The sequence below is a fragment of the Pseudonaja textilis genome, chromosome 1, assembly GCF_049901715.1.
Source record: "Pseudonaja textilis isolate UNSWEBS1 chromosome 1, rPseTex1.2, whole genome shotgun sequence".
NCBI lineage: Eukaryota > Metazoa > Chordata > Lepidosauria > Squamata > Elapidae > Pseudonaja > Pseudonaja textilis.
Window position 1 is genome coordinate 243,726,086 of NC_141990.1, and position 12,677 is coordinate 243,738,762.

A 12,677-nucleotide genomic window follows, 5' to 3' on the forward strand; every position below is an offset into this window, starting at 1 on the left:
AGGCTGCTGAGTGTTGGGGAACCTGCAATTGCTGTAGTCTTCACCATCTCTTCATAGTGAAGTGAAACAATGGCAAAAAAAAAGAATGACATACATTCTAAAACACTCCCAGAATGGTATATAGACAAATGGAAGGCTCTTTTTTCAGGGGAAAAAAAGTTAAACGTTTTGGGTACAAGAACCGAAAACAAAATGTTGGGTGAAGTCAATAGGCAAAATGACCAACGTCAAGATTCTTGAAAGAACATGCGTATTGCCTACATAGTGAAGAAAATAGACTGAAGAGACGGAGAAAAAAAAGTCAACCTGAAACAAGCAACTAGAAGGAAGAAGATTCCCTGCTGCTGTATTGACTGAATGAAGCTGGCAAAGATGGAAAAGAAAGGCTGGAGTGTGGCTAGTTGGAATCCCCCATTCAGGTGCCACTCTCCTCCAAGGCCACTTCTGTCTTCCCCAGTCCCTGTGTATCACCTGGCCGGGGTACAGCAAATCAAGGAAGTGTGTGTGTCTGTCTAATTTTTAAGCAATTGTGAGAGAAATTTTGTAAGTTATGTGAGACTCTCTGTATGTTGCATTCCTGTTAATATCCTGTTAATATTCCTGAGTATCTCATTGCTGTGTAAAATCTCAAAATCCAGATTTATCAGAATTTCTGGAAAATTGGAGAACAAGCTTTAGCACATGGCTTGTTTAAACCCGGCAATTTTACCTGTAAATTCCACAACTATGTTAGTTATGTCAATTATGGATATAGGGAAGCAATTATATGATCCCCTAACTCTCTGGAAAGCAGCAAAAGTAATCATTTTTATAATAAGTAGTTATATATCACAGCATTTTTGAGACTTTGCTTTTATTTAGTCAGCTTCCTCTAAATGTTGTTGACTTTTACAAAAACATCTTTCCAGGAATTTTTTTCCAAGATCCAGTATAAAATGTATTTTTTAATGTAGCTCTTCTCCAAGCAAGCTGAAATAAACAGTGTAACACCTGGGGTTCCAAATCAAAATAGTGTGTTGAGGTTTCTGTGTTGTTATTGTTGTTGTGTGTAATGTGTGTGTATGTGTGTTTGTAGCATAGCCAGGTGAGTACTGAAGGAATGAAGTGGGAAGTAGCACAGCTGCATATTTCCCTCTGCCTCTAGCACAGTCACCATGTCCAGGCAAGTACTGAGCAACCTTAATTAACTCTAATTAATAAAAACATATAACGTTGCTCTAACCTGAATCTGGTCATCTAGCTTTTACAGTGACTCTTCTCATTATCTATGACTCTTTTAAGCAGCAGTAAGTCTTAGTAGTAGCACAGGAACCCCCAGGAAGCTGTGGAATAGCCTGTAATGTCTGACTGTCATCTAACCATTACTATTTCAACTTCAGTAACAGTGCTATGAGAGCCAGTTTGGTGCAGTAGTTATGGCATCAGGCTAGAAACCGGAAGACTGTAAGTTCTACTCCTGCCCTAGGCATAAAGGCAGCTGGGTGACCTTAGGCTAGTTGCTTTTTCTCAGCCCTAGGAAAGAGGTACAGAAACATTGAAATGTGGAATCCTATGGCTGGAAGGGATCATCTCAGAAGTCTTCCAATCCAACTCTCTGCTCAAGGCAGGAATCTTATACCATTCCAGTCAAATGGTTGTCCAGTCTATTTTTGAAAACCTCCAGGGATGGAGCACCCACAACCCCCAGGATGCAAGATATTCCATTAATTAATTGTTCTTATTGTCAGAAAATTTATCTTTACTTCTAGGTTGGACTTCTCTTTAATAAGCTTCCACCCATTACTTTGTGTCCTGCTTTCTGATGCTTTGGAAAATAAGTTAATCCCCTCTTTTCTGTGACAGCCCCTCAAGTTACCATGTCCTCACAAATCCTTCTCTTTGATAGACATACCTAGCTCCCTCAACCCTTTGCCATACAATTTAGTCTCCAGATCTTTTATCATCTTTGTTGCTCTTTCCTACATAATTTCCAGGGTCTCAGTATCCTTTTTTTCATATCACGGCGACCAGAACTGGGTACAATATTCCAGGTATAGTCTCACCAGCACAGTCTAAAGTGGTAGTATCACTTCTTATTTTGCTGCTGCTATTCCTCTGTTGGTTTGGGCAAACCACTTCTGAAAAATCTTGCCAAGCATGGACTTGTCCAGGCAGTCTCTGAGAATCGGACACAATTGAATGGAAGGGGAGGAAACAGTGCTATGAATAAGATCTTTTCCTAAGGAAACCACAGTCTTAACAATTCAGAGCCAAAATATATTGATATCTGCTATCTAGACAGAGATGAGCAAATGAGCGACATACATATGCTTTGGCTATAGCTCCTGTAGTCTTTTATCATTAGCCTTTTAAACTGGGATTCACAGAGATACTTAACCTTGCCTTCCTGAATATTTCCGTAAGTATTTTCATTCTTTTATTTCTTTTATATTTTAGATAATTTGACCACTGTTGTACTCGTGAGAAGACTTCACAGAATGCCTACTCTTTGGGACTTCTTTTTATCAGTGGTGTCAAATCTCTTGAAAGTTTGAGGATTTATCTGGACCCATATCATCTTTAAGGACAGAAGTAAATGCTAAACCATACAAAGGTAAAAGTAAAAAAATGCAAAAAAAAAAAAAACCTTAAGGAGGAAAAAATGCACTATATTCAGATTTAAAATGTCAGCATACTCAGAAAGTGTAAACATGTATTTCATTTCATGTTATGATTACCTCCAGTTCAAACCCAGTGCAGGCTAACTTAGTAATCATCAAGGTCTAATCCCATTCTTTTTTATGTTTAAAAATGTGTTCTTTCATGCCACAGATCTGGGCACAGTTCCCAGGATATTTTTCTTCCTGATACAGGCTTTTCAGCCGTTCATTCATATAAAGGCCTCAAGTATGATGTATGGGAAAACTATTTCCATTTTGCAAAACTTTTGGACTTCTTCAGTTTATTACTTTGATTACTCTGTGAGTGATCTACTTTTCAAAAAAAAGAGAGAGAATACATAGTAATATTCTTGTATGATTTATAGCATAAGAAAATTTTTTTCCCATAGATCTTGTTAGCTCATTAAGAAACCTACTTTTTTTTATTTTAGAGAAAAGCAATTGAATCTGAGATAGAATCTATTGTTGAAAATCAGCTCCAGAATAAAAATAGAAAAATGTGTTAAATGTCTTCTTAGTTTAGTAACTGAATATTTAAAGAGAAAAGAAATAGATAACTTCAATGCTTTATGGTGCAATGAGATTTTTAAAATAGTCAAAAAATATGTTCTTTTGGTTAAACTTGATTTCTCAAAACAATATTACTTTGGATCAACTGAATTCTGCTGTGATTGTTTCTTTTTTTAAAAAAATAAATGTTATTTATTTTACAATTAAAACAAACCAACAACACATACACAAATGAAAGAGAGAAAAAGAAGAAAGGGAGAAGAAAATAGAAAGAAAAAAATAGAAAACAATTAAAAACATTCTCATCTTCAACAGTTTGTAAGACCTCTTTTTTATCCTTATTTTATGCCATATACACACACCTAATCCTTACATATATCTGTGTATCACTACTATGGATTTATCCTATCCTCTTTTGCCTTTTAGTGTGAAGTCTATCTTTGGTCAATCCATTTGTACCAGCAGTTCCAGCTGTTGTAGTATATTGAAGTGTCTTTATTATTTAATGCCAAAGTTAATTTGTCCATTTTTGCACACCTTGAAATTTTTTGAAAGATCATCTCCTCTGATGGAATATGAGGCTGCTTCCAATATTGTACAAAAGCCAATCTGGCTGCTGTCAAAATGTGTATTATTATATATTTCACTTTTTTTGATATTTGTTTATCAAAGATCCCTAACAGAAAGGACTCTGGTTTGAATTCGATCTGTTCTCTTGTCATTTCTTCCAGCCAATTTCTAATTTTCTGCCAATATTTTTGAGCTTCTGTATAGGACCATCAAATATGGAAAAAAGTTCCCTCTTTTTTTTTGCATTTCCAGCAATTCGGACTCATATTGGGGTGCCTCTTTGCTAATCTCGAAGGAGGAAGGTGCCATCTATAAAACATTTTATAGGCATTTTCTTTGTATGCTACTGATTTTGTAATTTTATTATTTCTACCCCAGACCTTTTCCCATTCTGTTATGGTGATGCTACATCCTATATTCCTACTCCAGGCTATCATGTTCCCTTTTACAATTTCTTCTTCTAATTCTACTTCTAATAAATAATTATAAAATTTTGTTATATTTTTTTTACCTGATCCTAATAAAATTTTATCTAATTGCTGGAGTTTATTGTTAATTCCAAATTCTTTCTTGTCCTGTTTATATCTACTTTGAATTTGAAGATATGCCCACTGATCAAGTTTTAGTCCCCGCTCTTGAAGTTCTTGCCACGATTTCAAATTTCCTTCTGCATCCAATAGATCCTTATATTTAATCATTTTAGTGATATTGTTTCTTAATTTTTTTTTCATACTTGATTTAGTTGACCTGTCTTACCTCTTGGCTGTTACAGTAATTCAACTTAAACATTAACTGTTTGTAATATTAAATGTTAATATTTAATAAGATATTGTTGCCATTATTATCTCTGAATTTCCAGGTGAGTTTTTGAGAAACCAGAAGAGACTCGTAAACTGGCAGTCCACTTTTGCAATAAACTGGAGGAAATGTAAAATAGATTATTTTTGTGAATGTTGAAATAATAAACTTGAAAGTTTTGCCTTTGCGACAGACTGAAGGGTTACCTTAAAGTAGCTGAAACTGTTTTTAATTTTAAAATAAAGTTAACACAAAGTATTTTTCTTGTGTACTGGACATCTCAGATAATATTTACTAAAGGTTGGTTGTAATTACCTCACAGCTGGGAATACAATTCAAAAATTGTAACAAATATGGATTCTATTATCACTATACTTTCAGCTGAAATAAAAAGAATTGTTAACATGATTTTAGAGCAATCATTGCTGATTATTTCTGCTTTTTCTTTTATATTTTTTTTAACTTAGGATCTGTCAAGACACTAAGAGGTGTGGATCTCTCAATGACACATACAACATTGGAAAGACAATTGATATCTGACTTGGAGCAATATCTTCATCTGTCAACATCTTAATATTTGTTTATTTTGACAAAGGGGCAAGGCAGAAGGTTTTTGATCCATTTTGTTGTAATGTTTGAGATTGTTTTTAGAGTTTATTACTATGTTTTTGCCTGCTTCTAATGCTCAGAATTCTGAGTTATAGTCCATGCATATGGTGGATGCTCAAGTAGAGGGAGGTTAATTTACAAAATGAGAATTTTATTCAAGCCAGTGCTTGAATTTAATTACATCCTAAACTTGCACAGAGACAACAAATCCTTTTATTTCTTGTACTTTTCCAGAAAAAAATATTTTAAAATATTATTTATCATGTTTTTTGGTTTTCCTGAAAAGTATAATCCATCTCAGTGAAGATTGTTTTTTTAAAAAAATTTCAGAAATCCACATGTTAGCAATCAAACTATAGAAATAACTAATCTTACTATTATTAAAGTTTATTTAAGTAACACTTTTCTGTTCAAGCACCCACAAGAGTAGCTATTAAAGAACTGTGGATATACATTAAAGATACAACTAGAATATTTATTTATTTATTTGATTTATCTTTGCTGCAGTCAAAAAGTATCTTGGTGGCTCTTAATACAAACAAACAATAAAACATCCATCATACAATAAATTATAGGAGTGATTTCAAAATAACAAAGGCCTCTGTACAAGTTTACATAACTAATGGCATTTCTTCCATCTCCACAAGCTCTCCAACATAGTTTTAAAAACATATGGAAAGCCAGCAGCCTTGCCATCAATTGAATTTCTGAGAGGAAATATTCCACAAAATGCATGGAGACGCAGCTTGTGTGAGCCTCACCCACTCCCCTCCCTTCCAACAATTCAAAATCAATGGCAGGTTCTCCTGAGATTTCAGAAAAGGGCAGGTTGGAACCAGTGGTGGGATTCAAATTTTATTACTACCGATTCTGTGGCCCTGGCTTGGTGGGTGTGGCAGGGGAAGGATATTGTAAAATCTCCAGTCAGAGGTGGTATTTGCCGGTTCTCTGAACTATTTAAAATTTCTGCTACCGATTCCACAGAACTGGTCAGAACCTGCTGAATACCACCTCTGGTTGGAACCCATTGGAAAAGATGGCCTTCCAAAAGCTTCCTATCAACATAAGAACATTAGCAGTGCCCTAATTGGACTCCTGGCTCATCCAATCCAGCGGTATGTTCTCACGGTGGCCAATCAATTGCACAAGAAAGTCTGATTCTTCCAGCTGAGAGCCTTCACATGACTTTCATGAATGGGTCCTACCATTTTTTGAAACCAGCCAAGCTGGTAGCTAGCACCACAAGAAATGTATGGTTGTATAGGTTGAATTGTTCTTCTAAAAATATAGGGAGCCAGTGCAGGGCCTCACACCAATGAAAAGAATTCATGTCGGCATCTACCCAGCAACACCCAGGCCACTGCATGCTGGATCAAGTTTGGCTCCTGGGGGATCTTTAGAGGTGGCTGTATATAGACAGAACTACATACTACAACCACAGATGACAATCTTTTTTTTTTCCAAACATTTTTATTAGGTTATAAAGTATTATAAAATGTAAACTGCAAAGGGTAAATAAAAGAGCAGTGAAAGGAAAGGGGCAGAGAGAAGTGAAGAAAGATCGGGAATAGAAAAGAAGCATTGACTTCTCTCTGTTGCAGTAGAATAGGGCATTAGCATCAAATCACAACTTTTTGTTTTTCCATAATAATAAGAACAAGTTGTTTCTGTCAATCTAATCTGTAAAACCCAAAGTCAAAATTACATTCTTTTCCACATCAAACACGAAATTCTGAAGCGATTTCCCTGTGGAAACCAAACTACTTATGTTTTTTTCCTCTCTTTAATCAGAGTAGTCAGTTTTACCATTTCAGTCATTTGGCTGAAACCACAAATGACAATCTAATAAGAATAAAACTTATTAAAACATTTTGGATGTGGTTATATTCCAACATGATTTAAAAAAAATTGCAGGTATATGCTAGAAAATAAGGAACTATACCAATCTAGTATATCTTCCTGAGAATAAGTCCCATTTAACAAGATCTGAGTAGATGTGTACTGGACTGTACTCTAAAAGATACACTTATGCAATCCTGCCCTCTTGTGCTTTATTTAATGTATAGAAAAAACAGCCCTTTTTTTTCAGTGAGGGAGCTGATATTTGTTGAGGTTGGCATTTGAAATAAACTTTTAAAAATATGCATACCAGTCTCAATCCAGGCAACCCACCGAACCTTGTTTTCTTTTTATAAAATCCTAAACACATTAAAGTCAACATGCATATTAAATGTCACCCAACTAAGTACCCAATCAAGCTTGGTTTATTTCAAACATTCATACAGACTCGGTTAGTTAGTGCTTCAGCTGGAAACCATCAGGGAATCTCAGGGCTGAAAACTAGAGTGGGAAATAGGAAAAATCATAATAGAAGTCAATGGTAAACTGGCTTACACATGTAGACAACTCTACGGACTTGTCCTGAAATAATTGGGAGTCAAGCTCAATGTGGAGCTGCTCCTTGTTATTGCTGTTCAGTTGCTAAATTGTACCTGACTCTTTTTGACCGCAATGGACAGCCGCACCTCAGGCCCTCCCTCCTCCACTATCTCCTGGAGTTCACCCAAACCAGTGGTGGGATTCAATTTTTTTTACTACCAGTTCTGTGGGCGTGGTTTGGTGGGTGTGGCAGGGGAAGGAAACTGAAAAATATCCAGTCAGAGGTGGCATTTGTTGGTTCTCTGAATTACTCAAAATACTGGTTCTCCAGAACTGGTCAGAACCTGCTAGATACCACCTCTGAGCCCAACTCATGCACACCATGTCAATGACATTTTCTAACCATCTTATCCTCTTCCATCCCCTTCCCCTTTTGACTTCTACCTTTCCCAGCATCATAGGGTCTTTTTTCAATTAGGACCTGTTCCTACTTTATTACAAAAACCAAATGGACATTATTTGTTTTATAATTTTCTCTATTTTTCCAGAGTCCTCAACCGAAGATAGACCTTTCTGATCTCTAACACTTTTCAACAGGTTGCTCCTGAAAACAGAGGGAAAGTATAAGATAATCAAATGTTTTCATGCGGAGCAACTACACTTCTCTTCCATCAAATTGCCACTCGAGCTTTGCTTTCTGTATTGGCACAGTATACCCATGATTAACGGATGATACGTATTTTACTCAATCAGTTAGTTCATATGATATACTGAATTGTAAAGGAATTGCAGGCATTGAATTTGCACAACATAGGCAAAATGTGGGTTGCAGTTCACTGTGGCAGCACATGAACTTACATGGGAAGTTTGGTTACTGTGGGACAAGTAGAAAAAAAAAACTTGATTTTGTAATCTCAGATAATCTGAGATTTCAAGCAGCCCTTTTCTTTTCTTCCTGAACGCAGATAGCATGTTCACATACAATTTTCCATCCACTGAATTTATTCTGAATAGATAATACATAGATCCAGGGGCAGGGGGAGCAAATATGGTCCCAGGACCCCCAGAGATCTTCCGAGACCCTCTCTGAGATTTCAAAAGCAAAACTATTTGCCAGCCTGTGTTGAAAAATAAGCAATATAAAAATCCCATCAAACAATGGTGAGAAGTTGCAGAGGCAGTGAATGCATCCATTTTAAATTCTAATATGGAAAGTATCTATAAATATAATCCATACAAATAACAACTGTTTTGGGATCCTATATGGTTTTTAAATGTGGGAAGAGGTCTTGAGAGAAAATATTTAAGAAACAGAGGATTTTAAATTTAGTTATTCCCAGTTTTGCACAGCAGATGGCAGTACATGACTGTTGTATTGAATGAAGATCAACCTTGGCTACTATCCTTAACTTTCCCAATAACTGTTAATCATTCCGAATCTTAAGCAATTATCAGCTTAATACACCTGATAAGATGGCAATAGTCAGATAAGCGAGCTCTAGTTCTGCAGTTATCCAAACAAATGACAGTGCAAATAATTAAAAATAAAAAAACACACCATCAAACTGTGTAGATTGCATTGGAGTTCTTGGCCAGGTAGGATGTTTGGTTAGTAATACAAGCAAAGAGAACTTCATGTCCCCCCCCGTCCCCCCCCCAATATTGTCTTCTTTATCTATGATGTTTTTTCTTCTAGAAAACATATTTTTTGAAGAAGTTGGAGAGATCTTTGATCTTTGCATCTAGATATTCTCATTTGTTCAGGATGGTAAAAATGTAAGTACCGAAACGGTAGTAACACCGGTTGAATCCCACCCCTGCATACAGACCTTGCAAAGGATCATACAACTTTATCAGCCAGTATCTCCCTTTCTCACTTCCTGAGGAAGCCCATTGTCTCTAGAATTCCAGATTCAGCTTCCTTGCTAGCTTCTGTGTTCCAGTGTATTAATACTGAGGAGCCCTGCTGGTGTAGTGGTTAAACTGTAGTACTGCAAGCAAACTCTGCCCACAGCCTGGAGTTCGATCCTGATGGGGCTCAAGGTTGATTCAGCCTTCCATCCTTCCTTCTGAGGTCTGCAAAATGTGGACCCAGAGAGTTTGGGGCATTATACAAATAATGCTGACATTGTAAACTGCTGAGAGAGAGCTGTAAAGCTCTAAGGGGCAGTACATAAGCCCAAATGCTATTGCTATCCTAACAGTCTCAAAGGTGATGTGCTTCTGCTCAGAACAGGACTCTTTCTCATTTGGTTCTCATCAAAATTCAACTAGGTAGGGCAGGTTTGATTGGTCCCAGTTCATTCAATGGCCCTGTAAATACGTGCAACTTCTAAATGAAACTTCTAAAGTAAATTTTATTTGAAGTCAAGCTAAGCCCCCGATAAGCCTCCTATTTATTTTCTATTCTGTCTACCTTACCATATAGGGTCGTTGAACTTTTGTACAATTGTAGAGGATGATATCCATTATTTTCTACCAATGATCAGAAGAAAAATATACAGGTAGTTCAGCTAGAATATGAACACCAGAGCTACATAATTTTGCATCTCAGGTGATTCTGAACATCACTCTTTGCTGTATTTCCAACTCTCAGGGCTCTAGGGAAGGACCCAAATGTCTGTACCTCCAATTAGCTCCCTTAGGTGCTTCTTCATTCTAACATCTGCGATGGAATAAATTCCATTCTTCTTCTGGTAAAAGAGTTAACTTTCTAAACCCCACATCCTCTACTTGTGTAATATATTGGTACAGTGCCCATTCCTACTGTAAGGGAGATGGTCAATTTCTAAATTTGATAAATCTGTTAAAACTACACATAATATGAAGGATGTCAGAAACATCTTGCTGCATCAGCCCAAATACCTTTCTACTCCAGCTTTTTATTGCTACAGTAGTGAAGCAATTATTTGTGGAAGGCTCATAAACACCGTATCAGCCATTGTCCCTCCTCTTGTCCCTGTTGCCCAGCAACTGATTAGGAAAGACAAATTGCTTTAAAAAATGCAATTTGCTGGGGTTAAAAGCCACCAATAGGCTTACCTGTCATTAATTTGGTTCACCCCTTTGTAAAGCTGGCCAAATGGTGTCCCTCACATCCGATGATGCCGAGTTCTTTGCCCTATGTTGGAGTGGCAGTCTTCTGCAGTTGTGTTTCTGTAATGTGGCCCACAAAATATCGACATGGGCAGTTCACGTCATGAGTGAACGGGGCTGGCATCTGAAGGTGGGATCTTTATAGCTGGGTTTCTAAAACTCATGTGGATGTGCCAAATGGTTTAAGCAATTTGTTTTGTTTGCCTCTGAAACCTGACAAGAAGTATCACCTTTGGAAGTTTGCCACTGAATTTCAACTATGTGGTCTTGAGATATCCAGGGTCCACACGTAGATATGGCTTGCCCAAAGTGTTCCATCAAAGGATTTGGAATTATGAGAAAGGAATGGAAGTTTTTTCCTATCCACTTTTTCCATCTCTGCATTTTTCCATGATCTGCTCTACTGTAGTAGATTCTATTTGGTCTTATTAACAAAAGTGAAGTTAGATGACATACCTGTGGCAAACAATCACAGCATAGGAAAGGGTTGTAGAAAGTTAGCACCCACCCTTCTCCTAGAAGAATGAAATATTTTAGGAAATATTAAAAAGGCAGATTATTATATTTCCCTGGATGAGAAAAGGAGAAACATGTCTTTAAAGACAAAGCAGCTTCCTACCGCTCCCTGCTCTCCCCCCCACCCTGCCTTCAGCACCAGAGCATGATAGGATTAGCCCTCTACCCATCTCACCACATGGCACCTGGGAAGATTGTATCACCCAGCAATATTCAACCAAGCTATCCCTGCATGGCCCCATGGGAGTCTGACAACCAATCAGAATACATTTCTTGCCACAGGAACCAGAAGCAAGTTCAAAGCCCAGAGATGGCGTAAAACCAAGGGACTCTCAGCATCTCTTCCCTTTTCGCTCAGGAGCTCCAAGGCATGTGGTCCTGTCCACCATTAAAACCATCTTTCCAAGCAATTTCCATGAATCCAGTGTCTTTTTCCCACCTCGGAACTGAACCCAGAAGGATATTTCTTCCAACAGGGTCATTCTTCTCAAACTCAATTCCCACCGTAAGTGTTTGATCTAGAACTTCCAGAGCTCCCAAGCAATACAGATGGAAATCTATTTATCTCTTTTGGGGATTTATAATCTTCATCTCTTTCAGGAGTAGAAGATGATATATACTTCCTCCTATATATACTTCCTCCTACCTTTTTCCCATATCAACACCTCTGTCAGGAAGGATGGGCTCAGAGAGTGTCTGACCTTAAATGATCTGACCCGGGGAACTTCCATGGTGTAGGATGCCCTAGAACCTGTTAGTCCACCTCCTTCCCCTCTGGTTTATACCTACAGTTCCAAAATATGTGGATGACAAGGTTGGGGAAGGCGTTTTATCTTATTTGTAAAATGAATAACATCTTATTAACGATATTTAATGGATAGATAGCTTAATGAATTGGAGAAATAGGTAGAGAGTAAAATGACATTTTGGTAAAATCTAATAGGTTTGTGTTATGTTAAAAAAAAGAAGAATAATCAGTATGCTAGTTGAACAGATTTAACATAGTGAAGATGACTAAGAGTAACTATGGAAATGAAAAGATTTCATTTTCATTTGCCTGGTATATGTAAAGCCAAGTAATGTAAGCTGTATTGGTATTGTCTCAGAACAAGAAGAGCATAATTAATTTTATATCTATCAAAGCAGCCTCTCTCTCGGTGTACAAAAGACAAAGAAAAGAGTCCTTGTAGTGGTCCCTCCTGTGAACCATAAAAAATACAAAGTTGGAGACTGATTTCTGTTGATAGAAACCCAAATTGACTAATGTCAATAAGCTCCTATTTCTATCAGGAGAAGGGAAGGGGGGAGGGAGGAGAAGGAAGGAAGGAAGGTCATCTTAATCTGATTTGTCTTCAAAAGTGCTTTCAATGATTTGTAAATTACTCCTTGCCATTATTTCTCTTTGCTAGGTTGCCATCTGCTATTAACAGATGGTATATCTTACAGTAGCAGAATGGCTACAAAATAAAGACACATAGAAGGAAAACAGTAAAAATTAAGAGGGGATATGAAGGGTTGGAGAAAATAGATATCTGATTA

At 37.1% G+C, this 12,677-nt stretch overlaps 1 long non-coding RNA gene across 1 annotated transcript in view; it reads left to right on the forward strand.

Annotated features, from left to right (window-relative positions):
- LOC148128133 (uncharacterized) overlaps nt 1-5,392 on the forward strand; it is a 62,623-nt gene extending 57,231 nt beyond the window's left edge. Inside the window, exons 4-5 of the long non-coding RNA XR_015741370.1 lie at nt 2,437-2,593; nt 5,006-5,392. This is a non-coding gene — a long non-coding RNA (uncharacterized LOC148128133). The remainder of the gene's footprint in view (nt 1-2,436; nt 2,594-5,005) is intronic.
- Nucleotides 5,393-12,677: the final 7,285 nt, after the last annotated feature.